Here is a 17340-nt window from a genome sequence, read left to right as displayed (position 1 = left end):
CCGGTATCCTCATACCTAGTTCAATCTCATTACCGGCAAGTCTCTTGACTTGTTCCGTAATGCATCATCCCGTAACTAACTCATTAATCACATTGCTTGCACGGCTTATCATGATGTGCATTACCGAGAGGGCCCAGAGATACCTCTTCGATACTCGGAGTGACAAATCCTAATCTCGATCTATGCCAACCCAATAAACACCTTCGGAGACACCTGTAGAGCATCTTTATAATCACCCAGTTACGTTGTGACGTTCGATAGCACACAAGGTGTTCCTCCGGTATTTAGGAGTTGCATAATCTCATAGTTAAAGGAATATGTATAAGTCATGAAGAAAGCAATAGCAATAAAACTTAACGATCATTATGCTAGGCTAATGGATGGGTCTTGTCCATCACATCATTTTCCTAATGATGTGATCCTATTCATCAAATGACAAAAGATGTCTATGGTCTAGAAACTTTAACCATCTTTGATTAACGAGCTAGTCAAGTAGAGGCATACTAGGGACACCACTACAAAAAAAATACACTTCCGTGATGATACGTGTTTGTCACAGTAGGTCGCGTTTTTTGTCATGCATGTACATCCATGACGATTTTATGACAGAATCAAGATAGTCATACCTGTGCTGTCGTAGAAGTGTTCCATGACATTACCAAAATTATCATCACGGAAGTGTCCACTTCCATGACGATAAATCGCGCGTCACAGAAGTGCTTTCGTCAAGGGTGACCGACACGTGGCATCCACCGTAACGGAACGTCGTTAAGCTATCGGGTCGGGTTTTGGATCCGATAACCCATTAACAGCCCCGACCAATGGGAAATTTCCACGTGTAAAATTCTTATTGGCCGGACGAAACACGTGTCAGCTCGTCAGTGTGTCAGATAGGCGCCTATGATATGTCGACACATGCCACGTCCCACCACTGGCCCATTTAGCTTACAAAACCGGCCCGTTTGACTTGGTCAAAAGTTAATGGGCTGGCTCATGAAAAGCCTGTTAACGGTCTCTTCGCAAATAGCCCATTTTACGGCCCGTTAACTCACGGCCTGTTAGGCCCTAAAGGAAATCGGCCCAACAACGTCATGTGGGCCGTCGAATATAACACCAGCCCATTTCACTTTCGACCCATGTATGGCCCATGATGTCTTTCGGCCCATATGAGGCCTTCGTATCTTTTGGCCCTTTACAGGCCCACGATGACTCTAGCCCATAATGAATAGTAAGTTTCTTTATACCCGTTAACGGCCCGTGATTTACATGGGCCGTTTCCAGCCCGTGTTAGCTTTCGGCCTATTGACGGCCCATACGTTCTTGGGCTCCTTTTCGGCCCTCGATTACTTCCGGCCCGTTACTGGCCTATTCCCCTAATGGGCCAAATTCGGCCCATGGCAAGAGTCGGCCCGTTACTGGCATGTTCCCCTAATGGGCCAAATTCGGCCCATGGCAAGAGTCGGCCCGTTACTGGCCTATTACCCTAATGGGCCAAATTCGGCCCATGGCAAGAGTCGGCCCGTTTCTGGCCTGTTAACCCGTTGCGCCGTTTCCAGCCCGTCCTATATTCTGGCCCATTGACGACCCGTTATGCCTGTGACAGAATTAGGCCTTTGCTGTCCTACGGCCTGTTAACGGCCTGTTACCGTGCTGGGCCGATACCAATTACGCCCGATTACGGCCCATGTAGACCCATTTATCCGACGGCCCGAGGCCCACCGATTACAGGCCTATCGACGGCCCGTAGGAGACCCATGGATCCTACGGCCCGTATATGGCCCATGGTAGTTGCAGCCACTAGCAAACCAGGGAAAAAGAAGACTAGGAAATAAATAAGGACGAAACTAATGCTAGGCTATTAAGGCGATTGCACAGATTACATCCACTCGGCATCAAAGATCGTCACCAGTGCAAATATAGGGAACACCCTACACTATACAAAAATGGCTTGCTGTTTTCTTCAGCCGGTGGCTGCACGTTAAGAATAAATTTTGTATCGCACCAAAACAAATTACAACTATATAACAAAAGGAAGGTTGGTATAAAACTTAACAGTCTAGTAGATAAATGCACCACCAGAAGTTCAGAAGCTCAGTTCATTTGACCTGACTGTTACGTTTTCATGATGTATTGTCCGATGGAGCACCATAACCCTCGCCTTCATTTCCCCTAGGCTCCTGAACAACATAGCAAATGTCTGATAGTCTGGTTTCAAAACCATGCATATCTTGACGACATTGAGCAATGTTTCTCCTTGTTTCACAAAGGGTCTCTGTTAGGGAATGGACTTGTGTCTGGAGCGCAGATACAACATTGCTTTGAGCTTGCATATCTTGATCATGAGGCGGTTTGGACGATATTGCCTTAACAACCAACCCAGTATTACGCAGGAACGTGCTTTTGGCACTGCTAGTGGACAGGTACTGACCCACTGCAGCAAGAGCTGACATTGCGGTTATAGTTGCCTCGCCACCTTCAGAAGGTGGCGGTTCCACCATTTTTTCCATAGCTTGCTGAAAAGTTGAGGTTTTACATTAGTAGTACCAGAACAGAAGATATTAAGGAGGCAGCAAAACCAAACAAAATAGCTTTGGTCTATATACAGGACTTATTCTGGTGAACCCATGTAAAATATTAGTTGTATTTTATTGTAAAGTACATAATAAAACCAGGTTCTAAACATATGACCATGTACCATCGCTAATGTATTGTCTGTTTCTTCACATTGTATTGAGGGCTAAGGATAAAGAGACGAAGTTTATAATACGGTAAGCATAGTATGACATCATTCATATCACAAAACAACTGAGAACAGACAAACAGGCAATTGTAACGTTGTGTGGGCAAGTCCAGCACGGAACTAGATTACGGGTCAAGATCAAAGGAACATCACTCCTCTCTTTTAAACCTTGTAATTAAGGTGCAATGATACGCTAAGACAATTGTGTATAAAATTGAAAAGAGTAATAGACATTGGCTGCAAACCATGCAGTTCAAGGCACAAGTCAGAGTAAGTAGTAGTTAAAAGGCATGAGGATTAAGGACTTACAACAGCGGCTTTGACTGGTGTAGTCATGCCCTTCTTCTTGCTGGTGTCACAGTCCTTGAAGATTTCCACAACATTTGGTTCAGGTACTTTTTGGTCCTTGCGGGCTTTCCTCTGCATTTCGAACAAGTCAATATAGATCTGATAATATGGTACAGCAAAAGGAGTGAAACAGCAGCTAATTACAAGAGCCTCGCAGTGTGCAATATAGCTATGAGATCCTGTCGTCTGTTGGAATTTCACTTTCGTACGGTTGGCCTTGTTCTTTGAACAGTTCACCTACAAGAAGATAGATTTGTGTGGCACATGCGTAAATAGGACTTCAACATGTGATCTGATCACATATATATCATGTACCTGATACTTCGGATCAGACCAGTGTTTAACAAGGCCCCTCCAGTCTTCATCCGATATATTTTCCACTGGAGATGTTTGGGAAAGTTCACTGTTAGCCTTGCCTTCAAAGTGAGTTTTCCTCAAGTTATACCGATACTGTCGTAGAGCAGACTTGAAAACATGGGTGCAAGCTTGTCTGGTTGCATCATCTTGGCTATCCAACTTGAACCTCATTTGTTGAAAATTATGGGAGTCTCATTATCAGCAACCTAGAAAGTATGGGACAGAGCAAGACGATATTACAAGTTTCCATACATAACCATACTTACAGATAAATGGTCGAGGAAGGTATTGAACTGGGTTTCGTCTTTGTCATTCCTGTACTGAATTCTTGTTGGGAGGATACGTACATGACGCCTAACGGCAACCGCTGCCTTTGATACTAACTTGGCTGACTCTGTAGCATCACGTGGCCTTTTTAAACCTGCCTCAAAACGGATCTCCATTCTTCCTCCTCTAGATTTAGTTAACCTATCGAGCATTATCCTTGATGTTTGTTTCCTCTTGCGCCTAGGTGCTAGTCCAACAATGAACATAGGAAGTGTTAGTGTACATCAAACTGTGAGACTACATATAAAGAAGCATGCAACTGTAACTTGACTCCAGCAACTACCTTCTTGCTGTTGAAGCTCACAAGGTTCATCTGATATTGACAACTCGTATTGTGTCAAGAGTGCTTGGGAAGTAGTGTCAGGTGGCAAGGGAGCTTGGGAACGTGTTGCTAGCTCAGTTGACGCACGAGTAAGTCATGCAGCTGGTAGTACTGTGGTAGGTGTTGCAAGAACTAGGGCTGTCTCTGCTTATTTGGTGGCAGCTATTTGTTTCTGTTTGGCTTGTTTTGCAACTCATGTAGCATGGGATGCCGTGTTTGTAGAATTTTCCGTTGGACTTTGACCTTCTATTGCACCATCAGTACCAGCAGAATCTGCAGGATTCATCCGCTTCTCATTCCCTGCCATTCTGTGTTTCTTCCTCTTCTCTGTGCCATGTTAAGTCAAGCCGACAAGAAAAACGAATAACAATTTAGTTCTTCAGAACAAATTGATGTGTGATGCAGACGAACTGAACTTTGATGTTAGACAACCACATGATAGGAGGATGTAATATGTATGAAAAACAGGACAGAAGAGATAACCAGAACTATGATGTGTAAACTAAGAAGAAGACATTTCACCAAATTAGAAGCAATGCAATGGAAGGTAGACACCATATGAAAGATGCTACAAATATCGCTCTGCCAAGTTAACAGTGTCTCATCATAAATGGCGTTTAAACAAATGTGAAGCAGTACAAGAAATTAATCATATGCAAGATGCAAACAACATCACACTACCATGTTAGAGGTCTCTCGTCATTAGTGCCATTGCATATTCACGGCATTGCATATTCACAGCTTATGATGTGTAAACTAAGGAGAAGGCATTTCAACAAATTAGAAGCAATGAAAGCTAGACACAATATGAAAGATGCAACGAATATCACTCTACCAAGTTAAAACTGTCTCGTCACAAGTGCCATTTCAACAAATTAGTAGTACAAGCTAAAAAAAGAATGTGAGATGTAACCTATATCACACTCCGAAGTCAAACGTGTCTTATGATAAGTGATTGTTGCAGGTTACACAACAGTAGTAATTTGATGTAAGAACATGGTGTGATAGACAGATATTGTATGTTCTAGAAACAGGAACACGTGTCTTATTCAAGTATAATGTGTAAAGTAAGGAGATGGAATTCAACAAAATTAGAAGCAATACAAGCTAGACATCACACATAACATGCAACCACATACAACAGTGCCAAGTTAGAGGGAGCATCGGTGATGCTGCACTAGGGGAGACGTGCTCATCATAAACACAGCTTTGTTGAGTGTCTATGCATGTGTTGTCTTGGAAATCATCTTGGGGGTGTGGAGGAGTAGAAACTGTAGAGGCCCTCCGTTCGGAAGGAGCACCTTTATCCGCTGCCTTGCTAACTTCCTTCCGCTTTATTGATTTTGAATTGTCAAGTAAAACCGACAAGAAAAAGCAATAAATTTCTCTCTTCGGAACTCATTCATGCATGATACTGACAATCACTACTTTGATGTAAGGCAAACACATGATACCAGGATGGAATATGTACGAAAAACAGGACGGCATGGCATGTTCACAACTGTTTGTGTAAACTAAGCAGAAACCATTCCAGCAAATAAGAAGCAATGCAAGCTAGACACCACATGAAAGATGCAACCAATATGACTGCCAAGTTAAAAGCGTCCCATCATAAATGGAATTTCAACAAATTAGAAGCAGCGCATGCTATAAATCATATGAAAGATGCAACTAATATCGCACTGCATATACTAAAGGTGTCTCATCATGTTGATTGATGCGGGATACAAAAAAACAATAGTTTTATGTAAGGACATGCTTAATAGACAGATGTACTATGTACTAAATGCAGGAAGGCATGTCACATTAACAGGTATAATGTATAAGCTAAGTAGACTAGCACATGCAGTTTAACCAGATTGGAAGAATTACAATCTAGACACCATATGCAACATGCAACCACATATCACGCTGCCAAGTTAGAGCAAGCACCTGTGATGCTAGTGTAGGGGAAATGCTGTAATCAACTACAGAGCTACGTTCACTATCTTCATCTAGCATTTCTATTTCTTGAGAATCATGTCGGGAGGCTGACGCTGCATTCTTTAAATGAGGAGTAGTCCCCTTGCCTGCCTGCCTCGTCATAACTGATTGATGAGGGATACACAAGAACATTAGTTTGATATAAGAACATGGTTAATACACAGATGTACTAGTATGTACCAAAAACAGAAAGGCATGTCATATTCAAAGGTATAATGTGTAAGCTAAGCAGATGCAATTTAACCAAATTGGAAGCAATACAAGCTAGACATCCGGCTGGAGTGGTGAGCATGATCATCTAGGACCTGAGAGCCTGGTGGGAGGCGGGCTGCTTCGCCACCATCGCAGTTTTTTAGTTGGCTTCCAGGTGATGCCTATCTTTGCTGGGCTTGTCACTGGCTCGGCTAGTGCCCTGACTAGCTATTTGTCTTCTGGTGCTCACGGGATGGTGGTTCATGTAAAAAAATATCTTTCCATATCTTACCGACTTCGGCCTTTCGAATACAAGCTAGACACCATATGGAACATGCAACCACATATGACACCGCGAAGTTAAAGCAAGCACCTGGGATGGTGGTTCATTGCGAGCGAGGTCATCAACCCCAGAGCTACGTTTACCGTCTCCATCTGCTGACACTGCACCCTTTATAGTGCTGTAACGTGTCTTGCCTACCCGCACACGAAGCTGGAGCGACTTCTCTCTTTTCTTTTTGGCTTCTCTCCTGGCAGCAGAGTCTGAAATACCCTTGCATAAAAACACAATAGTGAGAGTAAGGGTGAAGTGTGTGCAGAACTAGTGCACTGTAAAAGTAGCAGATAGCAGGTGGCTGAAAAATAAATGACAGGAGACATATGATAGCTCTACAACATTGCATGGCAAACAAAATTAGATTCTACTCCGTATGATTTTGTAATATATGAGCACAGGAAATGCAGGTACTCCTCCAGCACACCACCACATGTGGTCATATCTAAGATAACAGTCGAGTGAAAATAAATAGGTCAGCCGATTTTTTTAATGAACCGTCCGATCTATAAGGAACGGGAAGATGGCCTTCGTCTACCTCCCGCCAGTCACTGTTGACAATCTTTCTCGAACCGCCAGCGACCACCGGCCCAGACCCCTGCCTCCGCCGCCCCGCCCTCCCATCGACCTCACACCACCGCCGTGCTTGGCAGCGCCCCCAGGCCATCCCTTTAATCCCGGCCGACCTCCAGATCGGGCGCCAGTAGCTCTAGGCCGCACACGCCCCTAAGATAAACACCAAGGCGCTGCTTCCCCGGCGTAATAGGCATACTAGCGCCTGTTACGCTGGGGAATGCTTCCGTTAATTGGGAATCAACTGGCCAGAAATTGAAATTCAGGGGGGCGACGGACCTCTAGCTAAGGTGAAATAGTATATGAGGAGAAACCTTGTGCATCGCGAGTTACTAGGAACATCTAGTATCAAGAAGAAGCGGTTAACTAGTGTCTTCTGTGGGATGAATACCGTGCAAGCAGAGACGTAAGATTTGCACGAATAAGGGAAGAGGAGTGCCTTTTTCGGTTGCCGGTGTAGTCACCTCCACATGTCGCGCCGATCTTCTTCTTTTTACCGGGGAAACCAATGTTCTGGAGGGTGCAGGCTTGGACGAACCCATGGCCAAATTGTTGACTGTGTTGCCGTAGCCATATGTCGGCGGAGGGGAAGCAGATCCGAGGCTCCGAAGGATGGCGTAGCAGGAATAGCTCCGGTGCGGTGGAGGGTGGCGAAGTTGGAGCGGCAGCGGTGAGGCACAGGACGGCGTGGTTGAACTGGCTCGGGTACGGACGGCTCGTCCTCGGCTTTAACTACTAGCCATGGAGGGTGTTGCAGTTGAGGTTGCGGTGGACGACGACGTCGGGGTATCGGCTCCGGCGTGATGGAGGAGGGCGGCGGTTGATGGGTGGGATGGGGTGGCGGACGGAGGACGCCGGGGTTTGGCGGCTGGTGGAGAGGTAGTTTTGGCGCCCACGGAGTACGAATGGGGAATCGGACGGGTGGGGGAACCTTGTTTCGGTCTGGGACGCGCTTGTTTTTGGCTTTTTTGAACAGAAGATGGGACGCGCTTGTTTGAAATTTGGGGAAAGTACAAACTTTGCCCCCCTGTTAAATTTCGGACCTACTGCGGGTCGGGGTAGGATGGTAATCCCAGGTGTCCCAAATAGTGGGCGGGAGCGATTTCGGCCGCGTGCATGTGTGCTTAGGCGGCCATTGTGTATGAATGTTTTTCGGATGCGGTTGCGTGGCGTCTAGATGAAGCTACAAACCTACCCCGGTTTAGACCTTTGGACGTCGGGCCGGTAGGTTTCACGGGTCGAAGTTATTAGAAAAGTAATTTCCTTGTACTACCAAACATTGGTCTCACGCGGTTTCGGGCGAGTAGAGGCTCTTTTGGCGCTTCGTTCGAAATTTTGAAACACAAGCATTCACGTTTAGAGTACTCTTGAACTATGAGGATTGACCTAAATAGACAACGTTATATTTGACCTTGTATGTTTGAAAACCTCAATAAATTATCCGCTTCTTTTTGAAATTTTGACACTTGAAAATCCTATAACTGCGATTATTTTGGAATGGAGGAGCTAAATTTGAATCTATTTTGTACACGACCACATATGCTATTATGTACAAAATCAGAGCAAAGATTGGTGCCCCCATAATTTAGGTATGGTTTACAAATGCCATGATATCAAATTCAAATAATTGAATGGACTTCATGTTGAATTCGATTTTTTTAAACCACCTTAAGTTGAATTCAAATGTATGCTAGTTCATAGGTAGCTATTTATAATGTCCATTGTGTAACTTTCGTAGGTATAATGTGCTTTACACACACAACATGAACTATACTCACATTTATATCCGATTGCTAAAGCGATGCATTGTCTGGAGTTCAAAATACTAACTATGTGGATCAATTGTGTCGAATAATAACATAGACATGCTCAAATTCGATAGAATCTAGATGTCTGATGGATCAATGACCGCTCCTTACGCGAATTGCAAATATCATGATCCCATCCTAATATTTGGATACAATTTATATCTTTAATCAATGTGTAGAGCAGTCTTTTACGTGTAGTTTCACTCTCCATCGGTGGTCTCTCACACATGCTCACACACTCTCTCCCGAGGTGTCTTTCTCGCACACATGCTCTAGATATAACCCTCCCTCCCTCTCGTAACCATTTACAACTGTTTTCACTAACCTTTATCACAAGCACTCTTCCTCTCGCAAACATACACACGCACAATCCTCATCGACCCTTTCTATATACATGGACCTGCCTACGTGTCTCATGTACGCACATTATCTTTACGCCTGTCTCTCACGCATTGTCTCACACCTCTCTTCCTAATCGACGAGTATGATTCTAGCAGAGCATTCTGTAGGATGCCCCTTAAAGTTAGGTTGGATGAATAGTAATATCAGAGATAAAGGGGTTACCTTAGTCCGAGAACCTAGGGTTACAAATCCTAGCCGGCTTTGTCAGTGGACATAGAGTCCTTCACAATTCTGCTATCTTTGTCTTGTACGACTAGTCATCCATGGGTCTTCCTAAATGCGTCACGGGCCGACCAATGTGGCGCAGGTCGGAACCGAACGAAGGGCCTCACCTCGACCCACCGGACCTCACGCGGTGACACACCCTCTGCCCCCACGTCTCATTATCTTCTCACACCCACACATACCAACACAAACACCACACACACAGAAAATTTCTCCTGGTGCCTCTATTCCCTCCCCCCTTGCATATACACACTCAAGGGAATGGAATCTCTTGTCGTGACGTCATATTCGTCTCTCTCTCTCTAGACCACTCTCATTTCTCATGCTATCTCTCCCACGCCCCCCCCCGTCGGCCCCTCTATCCATGCTTCTCTCGAATACGTAATACACACACATACCTCTCTAGGCCCCGCCAAATGCATCAACTACACATTCACACATGTTACATCACGTACCCCATTGATCTAAAAAGCCCTCTCTTCACGTTTATTTCGCATACAACATTCCTTTTGAATAAAGTGTGGCCAAAAAATTATTTTAGAGTTTCTACATATATACAACATTACAAAGTTATATGGAGGAGTACGAACGCTAATTTGCATTGCATGGTGCCCACAATGATATTTATTCCGCACTGTGAATTTGTATATTTTTATACTATATACAAAGTTAGTCATAATAAAGAGAAACGAAGAGCATCTCTCTCTCCATCGCATACCCCCCTGTACGCCCCTTTCACGTATGCACACAAAACTATCTCCAGGTCCTCTAAAAGTAAGCCCCCAGAAAATTCACGCATGTTTCATCTTTCTCTCGCGATATATGCAATGACGATCATTGTATTTGAAGCGAAAGCACGATACATACATTGGACTTCAGAATCCACTCATTACGGTCACCATTTACGTTTAGTGGTTATTATACAGTCACGGGCTCACCGTACAACTCTGTATTTGCTCATGACATGACTAGTTGACCAGTTAAACGCTCCACGTGGCACCTCTAGTGTTGCATCACATTATCTCACTACCATCGTGCCCACCTGTCGACTTGTATCTACTCTACATCTACACTCTTATAAAATACATAAAATACACTCTTATAAAAAACAGAGTTGGTGATGATGGTGTGCCTGCCATCCTGCAATATAGGCCGTCCGATTTATATCTGACGGATAGGAAAGAAACTATGGCAATTTTGCAAAAAGGTACCCACACACCTCTCCACATTTGCAAATAAGGCCTTCCCTCGTTCATCCTTTTCTCTCACAAGATAAACAAGTCATACAAATGCATCTTGATGTTACGTGCAACGCACGGGCATCTTGCTAGTAAGAATGAAAACAAACGACAAAAAAATATTTGGACGGTGGTTCGAAGTCATGACCGCGGGCACAGCGGACAAGGTGGCCTTGTATTGGTATGCTGAGCCGTCTGTTTTAACACACAGGAGCTGGTGTGGTGATTATACACACACGCACGCATGCACACGAACTGCATCCACGCAACACTCACACAAACACATGCACCCACGCACGCACGCAACACTCACACGTACACACGCAGCCACGCACGCACGCAACACTCACACGCACGCACGCAACACTCACACGCACACACGCACGCATGCATGCACACACCAGTACACCACACGACCAACACACACTCTCACGCTCAAGTGCTCAACCTACACGTGCATGCGCACACATCAGGCCCTGACAGACACATACACAACCAGGTGATTCCCGCGCACGGGTTGGAGCCTTGTCGCGCCTGCGTAAATTTGTGTTTATCTGACCTTTTGCCTATGCGAACTGACAGGTGGGACCCACAAGGAACGTGGTCAATTTAACTAGTCAACATGGCGCCACGCAGACTATTTGGCCGGTCAACAGAGTGCAATCCGATGCTGAACTGTGAGCAAGTGACCGTATAATCACCGCAAAACGTATATAGTGACCGTAATCAGCTTATTCTGAAGTTCGGTGACCGTATTACGCTTTTCTCTCTGTAGGCCCTCCAAAACTACATCTCTACACGTTCTCGCATGTTACATCTAACAACTATGCAATACAGCACTACTACTACACTCTAACACAATAAATCATATGTGTTTTTAGTTTTACTAGATATCATATTGTTACTTATAATTATTCAGTTTGCATACATTAAAATTGCCTTTGAAATGTATGGCCAGTATCATCTACCGCGCGGGAAAAATCCCGCCCTTTCCTGTTTAATCGGGTTTGTATCGATGGATCGTGCGAAACAGCAAAACTATAGTACTATACAGTACTACAAGTGACAGTTCACTGGGCCGTCGTGTCGTCTACTCCTCCGTCGTAAGAGTGGAGCGCTCGCTTTCATAAATCTTCTAGTCCCTTTCGCCGACATGTGGGACATCAAGCTACCGGGTCCACGTGCCATACCGGAATACAGTGCAGAGCAGCCGGGGTGAAGCACCCCAGTCATGGCGCCGGCGTAGTAATGAGCAATGAGGCGTCAAATCACAAGCTGCACCTTTCCCGCAGTTAAGTTGGAGGGACGAAGCAACCATCATTTCACTCGTTGCTGAATCCGCTTCTGCCTCATCTTCTTCAACTTAACCACGTGTTGCTTCTGCCGTTGTTCTGCCTCATGTGGGACGCGGATCGGCTTGGTAAAGCACTGACACGTGGGACCGCATGTTAGCAAACCGCCAGGACAACGTCCTCCGAAAATAAGAAGCCTAATCCTAGACTTACAAAGGGCTACGTAGCTGCTACGTATACTTTCCATCTAATCTATATATGCCCCCCTGATTTTCAGGTGGGGTGGGCCTAATCCTCTCCTTTAATCCAATCAAATAGTCCCACATCACATCAGTTCGTAACTTTACGTAAACCATTACGTGGATGTAGCATTGCTCAAATAAGAAACCTCCCCCGCCATCCGCGCGGCAAAATCACCTCCTTTTTACTAATCTTGATTCTATAATTTTTTAGATCAATATAATTGAGATTTGTATAGATAGCACACAGGAGCAAAACCAAGTGGTACGGTTAAGGGCATCCACAATGTGTAGCCAAATGTGAAAATAGCTTTTGGCATCGTGGGAACCATTGTGGACGGTGTTGCCAAAGCCAAAAAGATGGAACCGAAGCTCCCTGATTGATTGATTGAAGGAATAGAAAAATGCAACGTCTCTCCTCTTTCTCCCATGCTTGGACGCATGTAGTACAGTATAGAGCACAGAGTCTACTCCCCTGTCCCTTCTATCACAAATCACAAAGCAGTGAGGCGTCAAATCACAAAAGCACGGACGAAGCAACCATCATTTCACTCTTCGCTGACTCCGCTTCTCCATCGTCTTCTTCGAGAAACCATCTCACCGCACTAGTACTCCTAGTAGTACTAGTAAAGGACTTCCTGGATGCAAATAAGGCGGTTGTCTCGGCTTGCAGGCGGCACTTGCGAACGACTTACCGTGGTCTCCCTCAATGGTGTTCTCCGTCGAACGCACTTCGCCAAACCACCAAAAAAAGATATCGTCGACGTCACCGCAATGGGGAAGGAAGTCAAATATAGTTACTACCTCCATTTTTTTGTACACAAGGCCAGTATATCAAAATTACAATTTGCAAAGGGCCACTAACACTAATCGAGGCAAAATTGATGGGGTTAGCAACCAAGGACATTAATATCCCCTGCATGCATGCGGAAGTGAGAAGGTTGGTTTGCATGGCGCTGCATTAATCAAGCGATGAGGAGTGAGATGGTTAGCTCTTTGGTCTTTGGAGAAAAAATACGCATTAATTGACACGTGAAACGAGGATTTGTATCGATTAAATCCCGCGAAGGAAAACCCCGCCTTTCTTTTTTAACACTAGTACTCCTAGTACGTACGTACTTATCCTGTTTGGGTCTAGGCCTTGCATTGCCAAACTTCGCCACACATTTTTGCCAAGCTTGCCTAAAGTTTTCAAAATGAGAAGGAGGTACACTTGCGCACGGCTGTCGCGGTCGCACCGCACCCTCACACGGTCGCTCCTGCACGCCGCGGTCGCACCGCACCCTCACACAGTCGCTCCTGCACGCCGCAAACCCAACCAAGGGAACGCACCCTCACTGACACGTGTTGTCGCATGTGAACAAACCAAACTCAGCCATCCTATCGCTGACACATAATTTTCGTTCATAGAGTATGTTTATCCAACCGCATGTTGGGGAGTATCCGTACGGCCCGTGCGGTGGTCTGTTGGGGAAGAAGAAGAGGTGAGGAAGAAGGAAAGAAGGGTTAGGAGACGTAGGATATTCATCCAACCGCCTGAAATGGTAGACTGACCCAAGTCAGGCGACTTGCATAACAAATATATGTTTTTACACAGCAAAAGATCCATAAAAACAACAACATAAAGAAAAACTATCACTGCTCGCGGAAAGAGACGGCCTCGTCGTCTTTGGCTGCCGGCGCGAACCAGCCGTCGCTGCCGACGTGTGTCTCCGCACCGTGGTTGTCCTCGGCCTCCAGCTACTCGTTCAAGCGGAGCGTGCGGGCGCTCTGCACGGACGAGAGCACAGCCCGGTTCAAGTCGAGGACGTCCGGTTCCGCCTGCAGGAGGGCCTCGATGGCAGCGGCATCCGCGCGCTCCGCGTCGAGTCGAGCCTCCGCCGCCCGGTTCAAGTCCAGGACGTCCGGTTCCGCCTGCAGGAGGGCGTCGATGAGAGCGGCATCCGCGCGCTCTGCGTCGAGTCGAGCCTCTGCCGCCCGGTTCAAGTCCAGGACGTCCGGTTCCGCCTGCAGGAGGGCCTCGATGGCAGCGGCATCCGCGCGCTCCGCCTCAAGTTGAGCCTCCGCCGCCCGGTTCACATCCACGACATCCGGTTCCGCCTGCAGGAGAGCCTCGATGGCAGCGGCATGCGCGCGCTCCGCGTCGAGTTGAGCCTCTGCCTCCCGGTCCTCCTTTAGTATCGCCATGTTGAACCGCTGGTCCGCCTGCACCATGGGGGACTCGGACGCCGGCACGAAGTCGACGTCCATCGTCTCATACCCATCGGGGGCCTTCTGCGCCGCGACCTCCGCCATGAACATTGGATCGGCTTCCTCCTCCTCGTAGCTTGGCTCCAGAGAACTCGGGGATTGGCCCGCCGCAAAGCGAGCTTGGGAACGGAGGTCTGTGGCGCCGACCGCCGCCGCGATTTCTGCGCGGCGCTCCGGCGTCAGCATCTTGTAGTAAGTGATCTTGCGGCGCACCATGGCTTTCCGGCGAACTAGGGGACGCTTGATGCGGGCTAGGGGATCGAAAGGTGGGGGAATGGGCTGGAGATTTGGTGTGGTTTTAGGGCAGTGGCTGGCGTAGGCCGAGCAGCGAAGGTTCTGGTGTGAATAGTGGTTCCGGTGACGACCGGTCAATCGGTTTTGACTGTACATCGCTCTTGTCGCGTTCGCGTTGCAGCCCGGCACGCTGGACCCTCCACGTCGCTCACCGAATGGAACGCGCTTCGTCTTGCGTTTTCGCTCGCTTGTGGGACCGCAGTTGAGAGCAAACCGACGTCCCTCCCCCTCCCCCGCCCGCGTCATTTATTATACCACCACTCCCTCCGTTTTATGCGGAGTAAATAAAAACAGAGGGAGTATACTACGGATGAGGATCCCCTGACGTGGCCGAACCCATTGAGTAACTGACATGCGGGGCCTAGCAAGCATGGGGTCCGCCAGTAAGTGACCGAAAGGGAGGGTAAGGCAGGGATACCTACGTCAGAGGATCCACTTCCACTATACTACTTTGACCAAATGTTAGAGTAATAATATATGACATGCAACTTACACAAATGTTAGAGTAATAATATATGACATGCAACTTACACAAAGCATACAGGGTCTAATGCGTTTTTCGAGGCTAACTTTGACCAAATGTTAGAGTAATAATATATGACATGCAACTTACACAAAGCATACGGTCAAATTCGTATGTGAAAGGAGTTTCCAATGATATAATTTTCACATTATACATCTCATGTACTATTAATCTTGTCAATAGTCAAATTGGAAACCATCTCGAGTACAAATCTAGGAGTACGTACGAATCTAACAATATTGATTGGGCGTTGTTGAATGTTGATACCTTTTTGATCAAAGTAGAGATACTTTGACTACACATAAAACTTATATGTAAACTAGAAAGGATAGGGGGAGTATATTGTACGTTCAAAAACGAAACGAACATTGAATACCCTTTATATATGATTTGCGGATGCTATGATCACCGGTTCAAAATTTTGAATCCGCCTTAGGTATCACGTGCCCCCACTCGTTCCCTCTCGATTTCATCTCGGGGTCCGGAGATCTATTGAAAGAGGACTAGGGTGGGTACATGCGAATGATACTCGGCGGAATGTTCAAATGAGGCATGCGGGAGGATGGACTCGACTGGAGGGCGACATGATCGATGGAGAAGAGGGTTGGAGAGGAATGAGAAATAAGCAAACGCCACATGATTATACTTGAACGGCTCAAATAAACAATAAGTTGTCTCGCTTGGCCTACATAGTGAAAGGCCTAATGCGCAACGCGGAGCACTGACGCTCGAATATGGCCGGGAAAACAGGGAAACCGACATGTGGGGCACACCCGTCGGGACGACGTAGCGCAGACTAGTCCAATGGAGGAGCTGGCCCACGACCTCCTCGCCACCGACAACCGTTCATGTGGGTCGTTGGGGCCAACAACGGGGCGCAGCTCCAGCACCGCCTCTGGACACGGCGACCGCGGTGAGCGACACGCTCATATCGTCGCTAGACACGGTCGGTTTCAGTGTGCCGAGGGTGGCGTTAGTGCTGTGGCACGACCAACGGTATGTTTGGTTTGTGCCCAAGGTTGCCCCATCAAAGCATTGGGTAGCCAAAATTTTGGTTGAGGTATTGGTTGCCCATGATTTGGCCGACATTGGCAAGAAAAATGAACTAGAGTTGGCTAGAGTTCATTGGCATGCCAAAGAAATGGCAACCATCCAAACAAAGACCAATCTTTGGGTCATGACCAAAATTTTGGTTGAGGTATTGGTTGCCCATGATTTGGCCGACATTGGCAAGAAAAATGAACTAGAGTTGGCTAGAGTTCATTGGCATGCCAAAAAAATGGCAACCATCCAAACAAAGACCAATCTTTGGGTCATGACCAAAATTTTGGTAAGGTGCACTTTGGCCACAATCCAAACACACCCCAACACCCGGCTCGTCGAGGATGCACGGGGCGCCGCGACGCGTCCGCGGAGTGGTGTAGCGCGGCCAACTGCATCCTCTGGACCTGAGACCATGCCGGGTCGTCTTGCTTTTTCAATGACATGCGGGGATCGCATGTGAGCAAAGGGCATCTCCAACGTTGCCACGACCGCAGCTGACTACCCTGGCACACCAAAACCCTCGTCCCTCGCGCCGTCGCGCGGTGCGTTCCCAGCCGGCGCCAGCTGCCCGCATTCATGCCGTCCATTCGTATGTCGTCGTTAAGAGGCTCGGTGCCCGAGGAACCAACTCCGGCGACTTAATGACGCACCCGGACGCTTGGCCTCACCGGAATGCGCTACTTAAAGCGGCAACGCCCAGCTAACCTCCACACCATAGCGCATCGTCCTCCTACCTGGCACCACATCCGCCATGACCGCAAGTGCGAACGCTCTGCGGGAGAGCTTGTCTTCGGGGATGAAGCTCGAGGTCGCCGCCCTCGCTCAAGTCGCCTCTCGCGACGCAATAGC

This window comes from Triticum aestivum, chromosome 3D (assembly GCF_018294505.1).
Source record: "Triticum aestivum cultivar Chinese Spring chromosome 3D, IWGSC CS RefSeq v2.1, whole genome shotgun sequence".
Taxonomy (NCBI): domain Eukaryota; kingdom Viridiplantae; phylum Streptophyta; class Magnoliopsida; order Poales; family Poaceae; genus Triticum; species Triticum aestivum.
The sequence above is the reverse complement of the archived record's forward strand: the minus strand, read 5'-3'. Positions refer to the sequence as shown.